The following is a 14,753-nucleotide window of genomic DNA, read 5'->3' as shown; positions in this document are numbered from 1 at the left end:
TTGTTCCAATTAATAACTGATACTGATACATTATTATTAAGTCCATACTTTGGATTTCCTTAGTTTTGCCTAATGTACCTTTTCTATTCCATGATCCCATCCTGGATCCCATACCACATTTTGTTGTCGTACTTCTTTAGGCATCTCTTGGCTGTAACATTTTCAGTCTTTTCCTTATTTTTGATGACCTTGACAGTTTTAAGAAGTACTAGTCAGTTATTTTGTAGGATGCCCCTTTGTCAGAGTTTGCTGGTTTTCTCATGATTCTGCTGCTATAAAAATTTTAAGAACTTTCTGTCTCCTGTATATGTCAGAGGAATTAACTCCATTAGACGAGGTATTTTTTCAGCTTCATTGAGGTGTAACTGACAAAATTGTACGATTTTTAAAGTGCACAACGTGATGATTTGATTCACATATAAACTGTGTAAGGATTCTTCCCAGAGATCTTACCTAAATAATCCCTTCTCAATTTTTGCTTCTCCCAGTATAGCTGAGGGACATTGCCCTCAAGTTTCCTAGAGGCCACAGTGTAATCAAGGGGCTCTTTGAGTCATACCCCTTATCTCTCAGAGTCCTGTGCATGACTAACTATTCTGATCTTTTGATCTTTCTGATGTTTCAAGAGAGGACTTTAGGGTCACATCCTAAGTATTTTCTCTAGAGTATTTCCTGATAGTGGATTTCTTAGTTTTGACTTTCTTTGTTATCTGGGAGGACCAGTAGTTTTCCAACTTATCACTTCTGGGTTTTATTTGTTTAACAATTTTCTCAATTTATGTCTTTTCTCTCAAATTTTAGTATAAGCAGCTAGAATAAACCAGGCTACATTTCCAACACTTAGCGTGAAAATCTCCTCAGCTAAATATCATACAATAGTTTATACAATCAGTCTGTTAATGGATATTTGGGTTTTATTCTATTCTTGTACTATGACAAATACTACGGCAATAGACTTTCTTGTACATACGTCTTTTTATATATCTTGTCAGTAGGTATTTCAGATGGATTTCTAGAAGAATTTTTTTTTAAAGATTTTATTTATTTATTCGACAGAGATAGAGACAGCCAGTGAGAGAGGGAACACAAGCAGGGGGAGTGGGAGAGGAAGAAGCAGGCTCCCAGCGGAGGAGCCTGATGTGGGGCTCGATCCCATAACGCTGGGATCACGCCCTGAGCCGAAGGCAGACACTTAACCGCTGTGCCACCCAGGCGCCCCCTAGAAGAATTTCTTGATGAAGGAAAATTATATATGTAATTTTGCCAAATTACTTGATTTCCTTCCATGTTTTTGAGTGATTTTGTACTGTATGTTAATACCTGTTTCCCAAATCTTGCTAACATGACATTTTCAAACTTCAATCAATGTTTGGCATTATGATAGATAAGAAAAGATATTTTAGTGCTGTTTTATCTTGCATTTTGTGTTATTGTAAGAATAAACATTTTTTCTACTATCAAGACCTCTTCATTTCTTCATTTTTGAAGAATATTTTCTCAAAAGTTAAATATACTAAAATATAATATGTTTAGCTTCATTGTGATATGGCTTCAATTTCATTTTTGTTTCAGGACTCTGGCTTTAATCCTACTATGACTTTTTCGTGGGTAATTTGTCTTTTTTCCCTGGATGCTTTTATCGTTTCTGTTTGTCTTTTTGTTGTTTTTAGTACATTTACCTTGTTATGTGTGGGTACACTTTCTTCACTTCTTTTCAACCTGAGACTTTATATATCATTGTGTTTTTTTTTAATTATCAGCTATTATATCCTCAAGTATTTAATATTTCTCTTTTTTTCCCTTGGATCTAGTTATTTTTACATAGACCTTTTTTCTTCTTACTCGCTTCTTTCAGATGCTTTCTTCTGTATTTCCCATCTTTTTTTACATTTTCATTCTTCATCCTAGAATTTTTCTTCTGAACTTGCATCCAGTTCAATATTCTCCCTTCATCTATATCAAATATGTTATTAAACTCATCTCTGAGTTCTTAGTATCAGTTTCTGGATTTTTTAGTTGGCTTAGTATAATAGTTTCTTCTTTTATTTCATTGAATATATTAAGTGTAATCTTTTCTTTTTTTTAGATCAGTTGTTGAAACGCTACTATCTAGACTCCCTGTAAATATTATAGATATTTCTGTTTTACGTTGTTTCTCTTTGACTTTGATCATTGTAAATGTGTGTGAGGGCTGTCACAAGAAAGCATCACAGACTGGATGGCTGACAGAACAGAAATATATCATCTCAAAGTCACACAGGCTAGACATCCAAGATCAAGGTGTTGCTAGGTTTAGTTCTTACGAAAGTCTCTCTCCTTTTCTGGTAGATGACCATCTTCCTCTGGCATCTTCATATGGTCTTTCCTTTGTATGTGTTTATGTCCTAAACTTCCTTTCTCATAAGGACATAAATTATAGTGGATTAGGGCCCATCCACATAACTGCATTTTACCCTAATTACCTCTTTACAAACGAGATGCTATTTATTAACAGTTATATTCTGAGGTATTAGGGGTTAGGACTTTAACATATGAATTCACAGCGACACACTCGGCCCTTAATTATCACTTTGTCTTCTTTCTTCGTATCTTTGGAGGACTTACTTGAGACCTAAGATAATAGGGCCTTTCTCCAGAGGATTTATAGCTGTCTCTGGCATGCGGCCTGTGCACTAGCAATTCTAGATCACCTTAATCCAATATGTGCTGGCGTTGATTCAAAGCGGTGATTCAGTGAGGGCTGGTCTATTTCAATTTCATCCTTACTCTTAACCTGCTATCCTTTGGGGTTCCAATTCAAACCTGGTGTTTTATCAGACTTTATTTTTTGGTGACCCAAATTCTGCCCCTCTTGGTCTTTGAGTTTGTTGAAAATTTTGCTTAGCTTTTCAGTGTCTCAGCCACTTTTTCGGGAATATGTAAATTATTCTTCAGGAAAATTGGATAGAAATGCTGGGCTTGCTACACTGGGTTTCCACCTTTCCTTAGCTCTTGGCCTTGTAATTCTCCCTGAACTGTTAGCTCTTTGTTGTCTACATAGACAGACAGATAGATATACATAAAGGTATAGATTGCAGAAAGTCACATTTCAACTTCCTAATTCATGCTGTCAGTGGAAGTAATGATTGAAATTGCCTACACTGCCATTCCTAGGAACAAATTTCCACCCTTATCACTTAATAGGCTCAAACTGGACATATAAAAATGACAAGAAAGAACAAATACATTTAAAAATTAGTTCTATTTTTCACTTATATATAATTCCAGTTTTAAAATCATTATTTGAGAGCTAGAAGATTAAATGCTAGGCACTTTTACCATATCACTGTTTTTTTACAACATCCCTGGAAAAGTATACTCTTGAGTATTTTCTTCATTTGTTGATTTAGATGGATAGATGGATAGCTCTAAGTAAATGAATTTGGTAGAGAAATGTGTATAGTCTAGATATTTGATAAACTAAGAATATAAATGGCAAGTATATGTTATCTGCAGAATAAAGAAGGTAAATGAGAGAATTTTCAATTCTGCATGCTGGAAGTCTGTTTCTGAGAATGAGGTTTTTGGATAGCTTGAAAATTAAGGCCAAAATAATAGTCACTATAAATTATTTTCAATAATTTTGTGTGTAATTTGTTTTGCACTTATTAATTTTTAACACTGGGTAAGAAATCAATATTTTGTGTTTACTTGAATGTTTTATTAACTAAAAATGATAATGGTATCATTTGAATAGTCAGGAGGTATATTTGTTCCATACAATTAAAGGAAGAAAAACATGAAAATTTTATTATGGGCCTAGAATTTCTTTTTTTTTTTTTTTTTAAGATTTTATTTATTTATCTGACAGAGACAGAGACAGCCAGCGAGAGAGGGAACACAAGCAGGGGGAGTGGGAGAGGAAGAAGCAGGCTCATAGCAGAGGAGCCTGATGTGCGGCTCGATCCCGGAACGCCGGGATCACGCCCTGAGCCGAAGGCAGACGCTTAACCGCTGTGCCACCCAGGCGCCCCTGGGCCTAGAATTTCTTAAAGGGTAATGATTAGTCAGATATGCTTTATCAATTTCCTATTTACAATTTAATTTTTCTTTTAAAAAATACTAATTCAATATGTAAAAGGAACATAAAAGCCAAAAATTATTCTGAAATGCCAATACGTAGCTTGAAAAAGTTTACTATCAGTTGTTCATATCTGTATTAACGAGAAGACTACATTTTGTCTGAAAAGATAGTGCACTGAGTCAGATGCTGCAGTACTTGTCTCCTTTGACATTTCTCCATAAGGAAGTATCTGGTGAATATGGAAATACTTTGTACTGCAGAGAATGACTGCTCCAGAAATACATTGCATTATGTCACTGTTAAAATTAATTACTTTGAGCACTTTATAAATTCAAAACTAGTTTTTTAATCAACAGATGTATCCTAATAAAAAGGAAATTATCATTCTGCAATGCCTCTAGTCATCCTAAAATAAAACTGTCAACATAGATTATGACTTAAATCCAAATAAAACAATTAAAGTCAGAATGGAATACTTCAATACTAGAAATTATTAATGGAATTACAGGGTTTCTTAGCAGAATAATCCAGTTCAAGGTGGGAAGAGGTAGAGACTCTCAAAAAATCAGTGTATTTCTCGTATGACCTTTGAATATAAGACACTACTTCCCCGGTAACGTATGGTTTTTGGTGCTATTGTAAATGGGATGGATTCCCTAATTTCTCTTTCTTCAGTCTCATTATTCGTGTATAGAAATGCAACTGATTTCTGAGCATTGATTTTGTATCCTGCCACATTACTGAATTGCTCTATAACTTCTAATAGTTTGAGAGTGGATTCTTTTAGGTTTTCCATATAAAGTATCATGTCATCTGCAAAGAGAGACATTTTGACTTCTTCTTTGCCGATTTGGATACCTTTTATCCCTTTTTGTTGTCTGATTGCTGTTGCAAGGACTTCTAGTACTATGTTGAATAATAGTGGCGAGAGTGGGCATCCTTGTCCTCTTCCTGATCTTAAGGGAAAGGCTTCCAGCTATTCTCCATTGAGAATAATATTTGCTGTAGGCTTTTCATAGATGGCTTTTATGAGATTGAAAAATGTACCCTCTATTCCTACACTCTGAAGGGTTTTAATCAGGAAAGGATGCTGTATTTTGTCAAATGCTTTTTCTGCATCAATTGAGAGGATCATATGTTTCCTGAGTCTTTTCTTGTTGATATGATGCATCACGCTGATCGATTTGCGAATGTTGAACCACGCTTGCATCCCAGGGATGAATCCCACTTGGTCATGATGGATAATCCTTTTAATGTACTGTTGGATTCTATTAGCCAGGATCTTGTTGAGGATTTTGGCATCCATATTCATTAGGGAAATCGGTCTGTAATTCTCCTTTTTGATGGGGTCTTTGCCTGGTTTGGGGATCAAGGTAATATTTGCCTCACAGAATGAGTTTGGTAGCTTTCCTTCTGTTTCTATTTTTTGAAATAGCTTTAGGAGAATAGGTATTATTTCTTCTTTGAATGTTTGGTAGAATTCCCCAGGAAAACCATCCGGGCCTGGAGTTTTGTTATTTGGAAGGTTGTTAATCACTGACTCAATCTCTTCATAATTAATTGGCCTGTTTAAGAAATCAATTTCTTCCTGTTTCAGTCTTGGTAGTTTATAGGTTTCCAGGAAGGCCTCCATCTCTTCCAGATTGCTTAATTTATTGGCATATAGCTGTTGATAAAAGTTTCTAATAATCCTTCCAATTTCATTGGTGTTGGTCGTGACCTCTCCTTTTTCATTCATAATTTTATTAATTTGGGTCCTTTCTCTTCTCTTTTGGATAAGTCTTGCCAGTGGTCTGTCAATTTTATTGATTCTCTCAAAGAACCAGCTTTTAGTCCTGTTGATCTGCTCTACTGTACTTCTGGTTTCTAATTCATTGATTTCTGCTCTAATCTTGGTCAACTGCTTCCTCGTGAGTGGATTAGGCCTGTCCCTCTGTTGCTGTTCCAGCTTCTTGAGGTGAGAATATAAAAACTGCATTTTAGATTTTTCTATTCTTTTGAGTGAGGCATGGATGGCTATGTATTTCCCCCTTAGGACTGCCTTTGCAGTATCCCATAGGTTTTAACCAGAGACGTAAAGGATCTATATTCTAGAAACTATAAATCACTCTTGAAAGACATTGAGGAAGACACAAAAAGATGGAAAAATATTCCATGCTCATGGATCGGAAGAATTAACATAGTTAAAATGTCCATGCTACCCAGAGCAATCTACACTTTCAATGCTATCCCGATCAAAATACCAATGACATTTTTCAAAGAACTGGAACAAATAGTCCTTAAATTTGTATGGAATCAGAAAAGACCCCGAATCTCCAAGGAACTGTTGAAAAGGAAAAACAAAGCTGGGGGCATCACAATGCTGGATTTCGAGCTATACTACAAAGGTGTGATCACAAAGACAGCATGGTACTGGCACAAAAACAGACATATAGACCAATGGAACAGAATAGAGAACCCAGAAATGGACCCTCGGCTCTTTGGGCAACTAATCTTTGATAAAGCAGGAAAAAACATCTGGTGGAAAAAAGACAGTCTCTTCAATAAATGGTGCTGGGAAAACTGGACAGCTACATGCAAAAGAATGAAACTTGATCACTCTCTCACACCATACACAAAGATAAACTCCAAATGGATGAAAGACCTCGATGTGAGACAGGAATCCATCAAAATTCTAGAGAACATAGGCAGCAACCTATACAAAATCGGCCAAAGCAACATTTTTCCTGACACATCTCCAAAGGCAAGAGAAACAAAAGATAAAATGAACTCATGGGACTTCATCAAGATAAAAAGCTTCTGCACAGCCAAGGAAACAGTCAAAAAAACTAAGAGGCAGCCCACGGAATGGGAGAAGATATTTGCAAATGACACTACAGATAAAAGACTGGTATCCAAGATCTACAAAGAACTCTCAAACTCAATACACGAGAAACAAATAAACAAATCATAAAATGGGCAGAAGATATGAACAGACACTTTTCCAATGATGACATACAAATGGCTAACAGACACATGAAAAAATGTTCAAAATCATTAGCCATCAGGGAAATTCAAATCAAAACCACACTGAGATACCACCTTCTGCCAGTTAGAATGGCAAAAATAGACAAGGCAAGAAACAACAATTGTTGGAGAGGATGTGGAGAAAGGAGATCCCTCCTACATTGTTGGTGGGAATACAAGTTGGTACAGCCACTCTGGAAAACAGTGTGGAGGTCCCTTAAAAAGTTAAAAATTGAGCTACCCTATGACCCAGCCATTGCACTACTGGGTGTTTACCCCAAAGATACAGACGTAGTGAAGAGAAGGGCCATATGCACCCCAATGTTCATAGCAGCATTGTCCACAATAGCTAAATCATGGAAGGAGCCAAGATGCCCTTCAACAGATGACTGGATTAAGAAGGTGTGGTCCATATATACAATGGAATATTACTCAGCAATCAGAAAGAACGAGTTCTCAACATTTTCTACAACATGGACGGCACTGGAGGAGATAATGCTAAGTGAAATAAGTCAAGCAGAGAAAGACAACTATCATATGATTTCTCTCATCTATGGAACATAAGAACTAGGAAGATCGGTAGGAGAAGAAAGGGATAAAGAAGGGGGGGTAATCAGAAGAGGGAATGAAACATGAGAGACTATGGACTCTGAGAAACAAACTGAGGGCTTCAGAGGGGAGGGCGGGTGGGGGAATGGGATAGGCCGGTGATGGGTAGTAAGGAGGGCACGTATTGCATGGTGCACTGGGTGTTATACGCAACTAATGAATCATCAAACTTTACATTGGAAACCGGGGATGTACTGTATGGTGACTAACATAATATAATAAAAAAACATTAAAAAAAGAAAAGACACTACTTTTCCACTTAGTTAAACTCAAATAGTGAAAATATAATTTTTTGCTCACTTATTATAGATCTCTCTTCAATTTATTAAATCCAGGTTTTAGTTCATTTCTAATTGAGGAAAGCATTTTCCAACAAAATTTTGGGGAAATTTTATTATGTTTATATGTAAAATATGGTGGGACCATATTAGGGAACAGGTTCACCTTTAGATTAGACTTAATAATATGCAATAAATCAAGGGTGATATGGAGGTAAAATGAGAGGATGTGTGCTGTTTGCTAAAAAGACTCATGCAAGGTAGAACAGTGTTTATCTTTCTTAATCTGAATAGTAACCAGAAAGGAGTGTGTATGTTGGGGAGGAACTGGGGATTGCTAGTTCTCTTTGTTTTATCTAGATGCTGTTTCCACAAATGTTCTCAGCTTAAGAAAACGCATTTTGCTCTGTGCTTACAGTACTTGCAGTTTTCTGTATGTATACTGAAATTCCATGAACATTTTAAAAAACAAATAAGTTGTCTAAATCAAGTATGGTAAATACTGGTATTTATTGAAGTTGGGTGACAGTTGCAGCATTATTCACAATAGCCAACAAATGTCAGAACCTAAATGTTTATCAACAGATGAATGGATAAAATATTATATCTATATATGCATATATACATATAAATGTATATGCATACATATATGCATATATATAAGAGGAAATATCATTCGGTCTTAACAAATAGGAGACGCTACTTTTGCGACAACATGGATGAATCTGGAGGACACTATGCAAAGTGAAACAAGCCAGACACCAAAAGAAAAAAAAAAAACAAGTTTTATGGGTAATCTAAAAAAGTCAAATCTGTGAAAGCAGAGCATAGAAAGAACAGTGGTTAGTAGCAGCTGGGGGTGGGGAGGAGAAATGGGGAGATGTTCGTTAAAGGATATAAAGTTTCGATTATTATGTAGGATGAATAAGTCTAGAGATGTACAGCGTGATGACTATAGTTAATAAAACTGTACTGAATACTATAAATTTGCTAAGAGTAGTTTTAGGTACTCTCATCACCAAAAATAATGATAACTGTGAGGAGAGGCTATGGTTTTAGTTTGAATGTAGTAATCATTTCATTATGTATATGTATACAAAATCATCATGTTGCACATCTTAAAGTACGTACTTAGTATTAAAAATAAGATAAAGACTAAAAGAGGAATTGGATGACAGAATATGTATTCATACTCTACATTTAAAATTTTAAAGTATTGTAGAATTTGCAAAATAAAAAGATTTTTTTACTATTTATTTATTTATATATTTATTTGTTTATTTTAACTTTAAGTGGGCTCCATGTCCAGCATTGAGCCCAACGTGGGGCTGGAAGTCCTAACCCTGAGATCAAGCCCTGCACTGAGATCAAGGCCTGAGCTGAAATCAAGAGTTGGAGGCTTAACTGACTGAGTCACCCAGGCACCCCAAAATAAAATTTTTTAAATGACACCAGGCAGATAATTAATTCAGCAACTGTTGTTGACTTCCTGGCATGAAGATTTTACATGGAAAATTAACACTATTATAATTGTGTAAAACAATGTCTTGGGAGGAAAAAAAGAAAACACTTAAAAAAAATGGCTTGGGGGGCGCCTGGGTGGCACAGCGGTTAAGCGTCTGCCTTCGGCTCAGGGCGTGATCCTAGCATTATGGGATCGAGCCCCACATCAGGCTCTTCCGCTATGAGCCTGCTTCTTCCTCTCCCATTTCCCCTGCTTGTGTTCCCTCTCTCGCTGGCTGTCTCTATCTCTGTCAAATAAATAAATAAAATCTTTAAAAAAAAAAAAAATGGCTTGGAACAAACATTTGGTGAAACACCATATGCCTTGATTGATGCCTCTCCCTACTATTTATTTGTTATCACATATACCTCTGGGACTTTCCTCCTTTTTTAGGTGGGGTTCCCCTAAAAGCAATACCAGGTCCCAGGAGGCACTATTAGGAAAGTGAGAACAGAAAGGGAAGAAAGTCAATAAAAGATGTGTTCATGAATGGGCACTGCTGTGGACAAGTAGGGCTCAGACTCACTGACTATTCTCTGAGAGAATTTTCCCATCGAGGAGTGAAGAAACCGAGGTATTTATCTACCAACAAATGTCCCTTATTGTTTGAAGGTTGCTTCTGTGGGTATCAATTCCCCCACGTCTCTGACCTGCTCCTTGGCCGAATTTATGTGTTTCTACAGCAACAGAGAGCCTTCAGGCTGAGGTGATTGAGGTAGGAAGCTATTCATTCATTGAATGAATTCTTCATTAAAACTGCAGGTGACCCGTCGGGTGGACCAAGACACTAAGGCCAGAGCCTTAGACAAATACTACATTTTCCTATGTTTAGGTTTAAAAAAACATTTGGAATGGATTAATATCATGACCCATCTAATAACTTTTAATTCACGCTTTGTGGTTTTGATTCCTTTTCTTTAGTACAAAGTTGATAAAAAATAAAATAGAAATTTAGAACATATTGAGTACAGGGATTTTGTGTGCCTTCATGGTTCTGAGTATTTTCTCCAAGATTTTGAAATAAGAATTCTCCCACTTTCAAAGCTGATGACATGTGCTGAATCCACTTCCATTTCATCTCTGTGGCTCTAGAGTGAGATTTGTATTCTAAAAGATTTCACCTGTGATTCCATCGTTCTCTTTATAATTCTCTTGTAAGCAATAAGGGCAGTTTAATTAACAGAATTCAAAATAACCTAAGGAATACAGACCAAGGAAAATCCGTTATGACTACCAAGTAACATTATGAAGAGGGATACCACCCCTTTGAGGCTTGCCTACATATTAGAAGTACAGAAAATAACTTAAAGTGAAGTAAGTTTAGAAAAGTCAATGTGATAATCCCCATTTAAATAACATGTGGCTAATAGGCACTAATGCAGCCTCTTTCCTATGGGAAACATGCAGAAAAAGATAAAAATTAATAAATAACTAAAACACTTAACCTTAGGCTAGAATCTGGGAGAAGCCGGCATACTTAGAATATAAATAGTAGTTGAGGGGGAAAAAAAGAAAGGAAGGAAGAAACCTACTGTGAATTTAATTCTTGACTAAAGTTAAGAGATTGACTGAAAGAAAAAAAAAAAAAAACTAAGAAAGATGCTTTATCTGTTCCCCAACTAAATGGCACATTTCAGGAGCTATTTGCAGAGCAAGACTACAAAACATGCATTCTGGAAAGTATAGCTCACTACGAGTGAGTGCTGAAGAGGGGACAGACATTAAAAAAAAAAAAAAAGAAAGAAAGAAATCCTGTTGCTGCATGCTGGACATATCATCTTTACCTATTTCCTTGGCTTAGAATCAGAAAAGCAGATTATGCAAGTAGTAGAAAAATCCCCTGACGTAATGGAGAATTGCATGGCCTGCTCCTTCTTAAGGCTCCAGCTGTCTGCCCCTTACTATGACTCCCAGAAGTGCATTTCCCCATCACTCAAGTCAAAAGGGAGTGGGACCCAAGAAAATCTACAGTTTAAGAAAATTACATCCTGATAGATCTAAACTCTCTTTAAGAAAAATCATCAGCATTGGGCTAATATAAAATTACTGCAGCAGAAGAGAAAGGGACTAGCACAAAGACGAGCACATCTCTGACAATAATTTATTGCAAGATCCAGAAGAAAATTACAATTACTTAGTTGAAAAGGCTTAGGGCCTTGCCAGTGTCAGGCGAAGACGTAAGAAAACGGAATGAAGAAAAGAAAGCAATAAATGAGCTATCCAAGGGCTTTAAGGACAATTATAAATTAGTGATAAAGATAAAATTTCCGTTTGACCCCGGTGTGGATATCCACTCTTGTGGAAAATCAAAGCAGTGATGTGGACCAGAAGCATGGGAAGTTTTCTCAGAACACAGAGAAAAATGACAGATTTGGTGAAAGAAAGTGAATACTCATGTCTTATATATATCAGAATGAATGCATGTGGAGAGGGAAAAAAAAAGAGTAAAGATAAAGCCAAGAGTAGTTATTCCCCAAAGAGTATAACCAGTCTAAACAGAGAAGATATAAATAAGAGAAAACATTTCAGGGGTGAGAAAGGACTTACCACATATAAGGTATAATTCCTGGGAAAAATCTTTATCCAGATACATCCTGATAAAATATGTGAATCAGCAACGTGAAGCAAAAACACTGAAACCACCTAGGGAGGAAAAACAAAGGTCTATAGTGAATAAAAAATCAAGTGTGCCACAGAGCTGTCCTCTGCAGTAATAAATGACAAAATACATTGGTGCAACGGGCATCAAAATATTATTAAAATATAGAACATGTAAATAATCTAATTAAGGTTGGTTTTATATATTTATATATAAAACTTTGTATCTTACATTTAAGATTCACAGTTATTTTCAGAGTCCATAAAATATTTATCTGGAAAAGATCTTCTAAATGGTCACAAGGAAAACTTCAACAAACATAAAAAAGTAGAAATTGTATAGTCTACATTGTCTTAGTATGCAATAATTAACATGGCAGATAATTAATCACAGGCAAATATTTAAAAACTTTTCCTTGGCATCTCCTTACTTAACTAATAATTCAAGACTATAATTATTGCAAAACTAACAAAAGAGACAACATGCCATGTCAAAAACAGAATGAAACAGCAAATTCTATACTCAGGACAAGATGTCAAAATCTAAATACTTTCATCAGTAAATAGGTAAGAATAAACATAAACTAATTATTCAGTCTAAGAAGCTTAAACTGATATGCCAAATTTATCTCAATTAATTTAAGGGATAGGAATAAGGAGAGATGAAAGCTAACACAATACTTAACTAGTTAAGTATTGGCATAATTGACAAATTTGAAAGCTAGTAGATTGAAGGGACAAAAAAAGATGAAAAGTCGAGAACTCACAAAACATATACACTCATATACATACACACGAAGAAAAAAAAGTACAAGTTTTGAGAACGAAAAAAGAGATGTAAACATAGATTTAGAGGAGCTATTTATTAAATTTTAGACTGTGCGACTCATGTAATTATATTTTAGTAATCATTCAGAAATACATGAGTTACTATGATGCCACAAATTGAATACACTAACAGGGAAAACCCTTCAAAAATATGCAGGTCCAGATGACTAGCAGGTGAGCTCTTTTGAACCTTTGTATGATAATTTCTATGATACTCTGGAGCTCATAAAAATTGTAAACTTCCCAGGTAACCTAAAAAAGAAATTTCAGACAAGTTTCAAATAGGAATATAAATACAAGAAGATTCTAACTAAAATTATTAGTAACTCTAGTACTTTATTGAAGCCTTTTTTTTAAAAAAAAAAAAGATTTTATTTATTTATTTGACAGAAAGAGAGAGAGAAAGCACACAAGCAGGGAAAGTGGGAGAGGGAGAAGCAGGCTCCCTGCTGAGCAGGGAGTCAGATGCAGGACTCAATCACAGGATCATGACCTGAGCTGAAGGCAGATGCTTAACGGACTGAGCAACCCAGGCGCCCCTATTGAAGTCTTAATACGGTATTAACAAGTGTGGGGTTTTTTCCTGATACACAAAGGTATTTCAACATAAAGCCCTCTGTGCCTTAGTTTCCTCATCTATGAACTGAATAATGAAATGTTCCTCTACTCTGTACTGTGATTTCAAAGATTGAGTGCATTAAGTTTAAATGGTTTAGATATTTTTTTTTTATACATATCCTATTGGTTGTATTTCTCAGGAGAACCCTGACTAATAGATTATCACAAGAAATCTAAGTTTAAAATTATCATAAAATAATTATAACTTATACCGTAAAGGCATTTGGTTAAATTTATTAGCCATGCACACTGGGGGAGTTAGGTGGCAGTGGGGTGGCGGGGGGAAGGTCAGGAAAAACCAAACCTACAACCAGAAACAACAGCACAAAATCTTTCATTAAACTAGGAACTGTATAGCCATTTGAAGCCAATACTCAATGGCATCCTGAACTGTGAAACACTGGAAGCACTCCAATTAAATTCTGAAATATGTTATCACTAACATTTTTCAGTTTTATGACAGAAGTCACTGCCAATAAAATCTCACAAAAAAGGAGGAGTGGGGACTCATGACTCCTGAAGAAAAATCAATAAACATTATCACTATTGGCAGATTATATGATTGTTTCACTAACTGATAAATTCAACATAACTGAAAAAACAAACAGACCTAAGAAGCAATTTCAGCTGGTTATCAAACGAATATACAAAATTAAATAACTCTCCTACCTACCAACAGTAACCACTTAGAAAACATAATTTTAAAAATTTCTCATTAATAAGGTATAAGGTATAAATTTCCAAAATATGTAAGGCATATATAAACAAAACCACAAAATAGTATCACAACCTTTAAAGAGCCTAAATGAATTCAGAAACAATCCATGTTCATAGGTGTGAACCATGAAAATTGTTTGTTCAAATCAAAACTATGATGAGATCCCACCTCACACCTGTCAGAATGGCTAGAATAAACAACACAGGAAAGGGGAACCCTCTTACACATGGGGGAAGGCAAACTGGTGCAGCCACTCTGGAAAACAGTATGGAGCGTCCCCAGAGAGTTATAAATAGAACTACCCTATGGCCTAGCAATGGAACTACTAGGTATTTACCAAAAGGATACAAAAAAACTGATTCAAAGGGACACGTGCAACCTGATGTTTATAGCTGCATTATCAACAACAGCCAAATTATGGAAAGATCCCAAGTGCCCAACAACTGATGAATGGATAAAGAATAGGTGGGATATATATTCCATCACAATGGAATATTATTCAGCCATTAAAAAGAATGAAATCTTGCCATT

The 14,753-nt window shown here is 35.7% G+C and overlaps 1 long non-coding RNA gene across 1 annotated transcript in view; it reads right to left on the bottom strand.

Moving 5' to 3' along the window:
- Window positions 1-12,095, bottom strand: part of LOC123793456 (uncharacterized) — a 35,960-nt gene extending 23,865 nt beyond the window's left edge. The window contains exon 1 of the long non-coding RNA XR_006779977.2: window positions 12,008-12,095. This is a non-coding gene — a long non-coding RNA (uncharacterized LOC123793456). The remainder of the gene's footprint in view (window positions 1-12,007) is intronic.
- Between the last annotated feature and the right edge of the window lie 2,658 nt (window positions 12,096-14,753).

This window comes from Ursus americanus, chromosome 35 (genome assembly GCF_024610735.1).
Source record: "Ursus americanus isolate L20-20 chromosome 35, mUrsAme1.1.p, whole genome shotgun sequence".
Taxonomy (NCBI): Eukaryota; Metazoa; Chordata; class Mammalia; order Carnivora; family Ursidae; genus Ursus; species Ursus americanus.
This window is presented reverse-complemented; position numbering and strand designations above follow the sequence as displayed.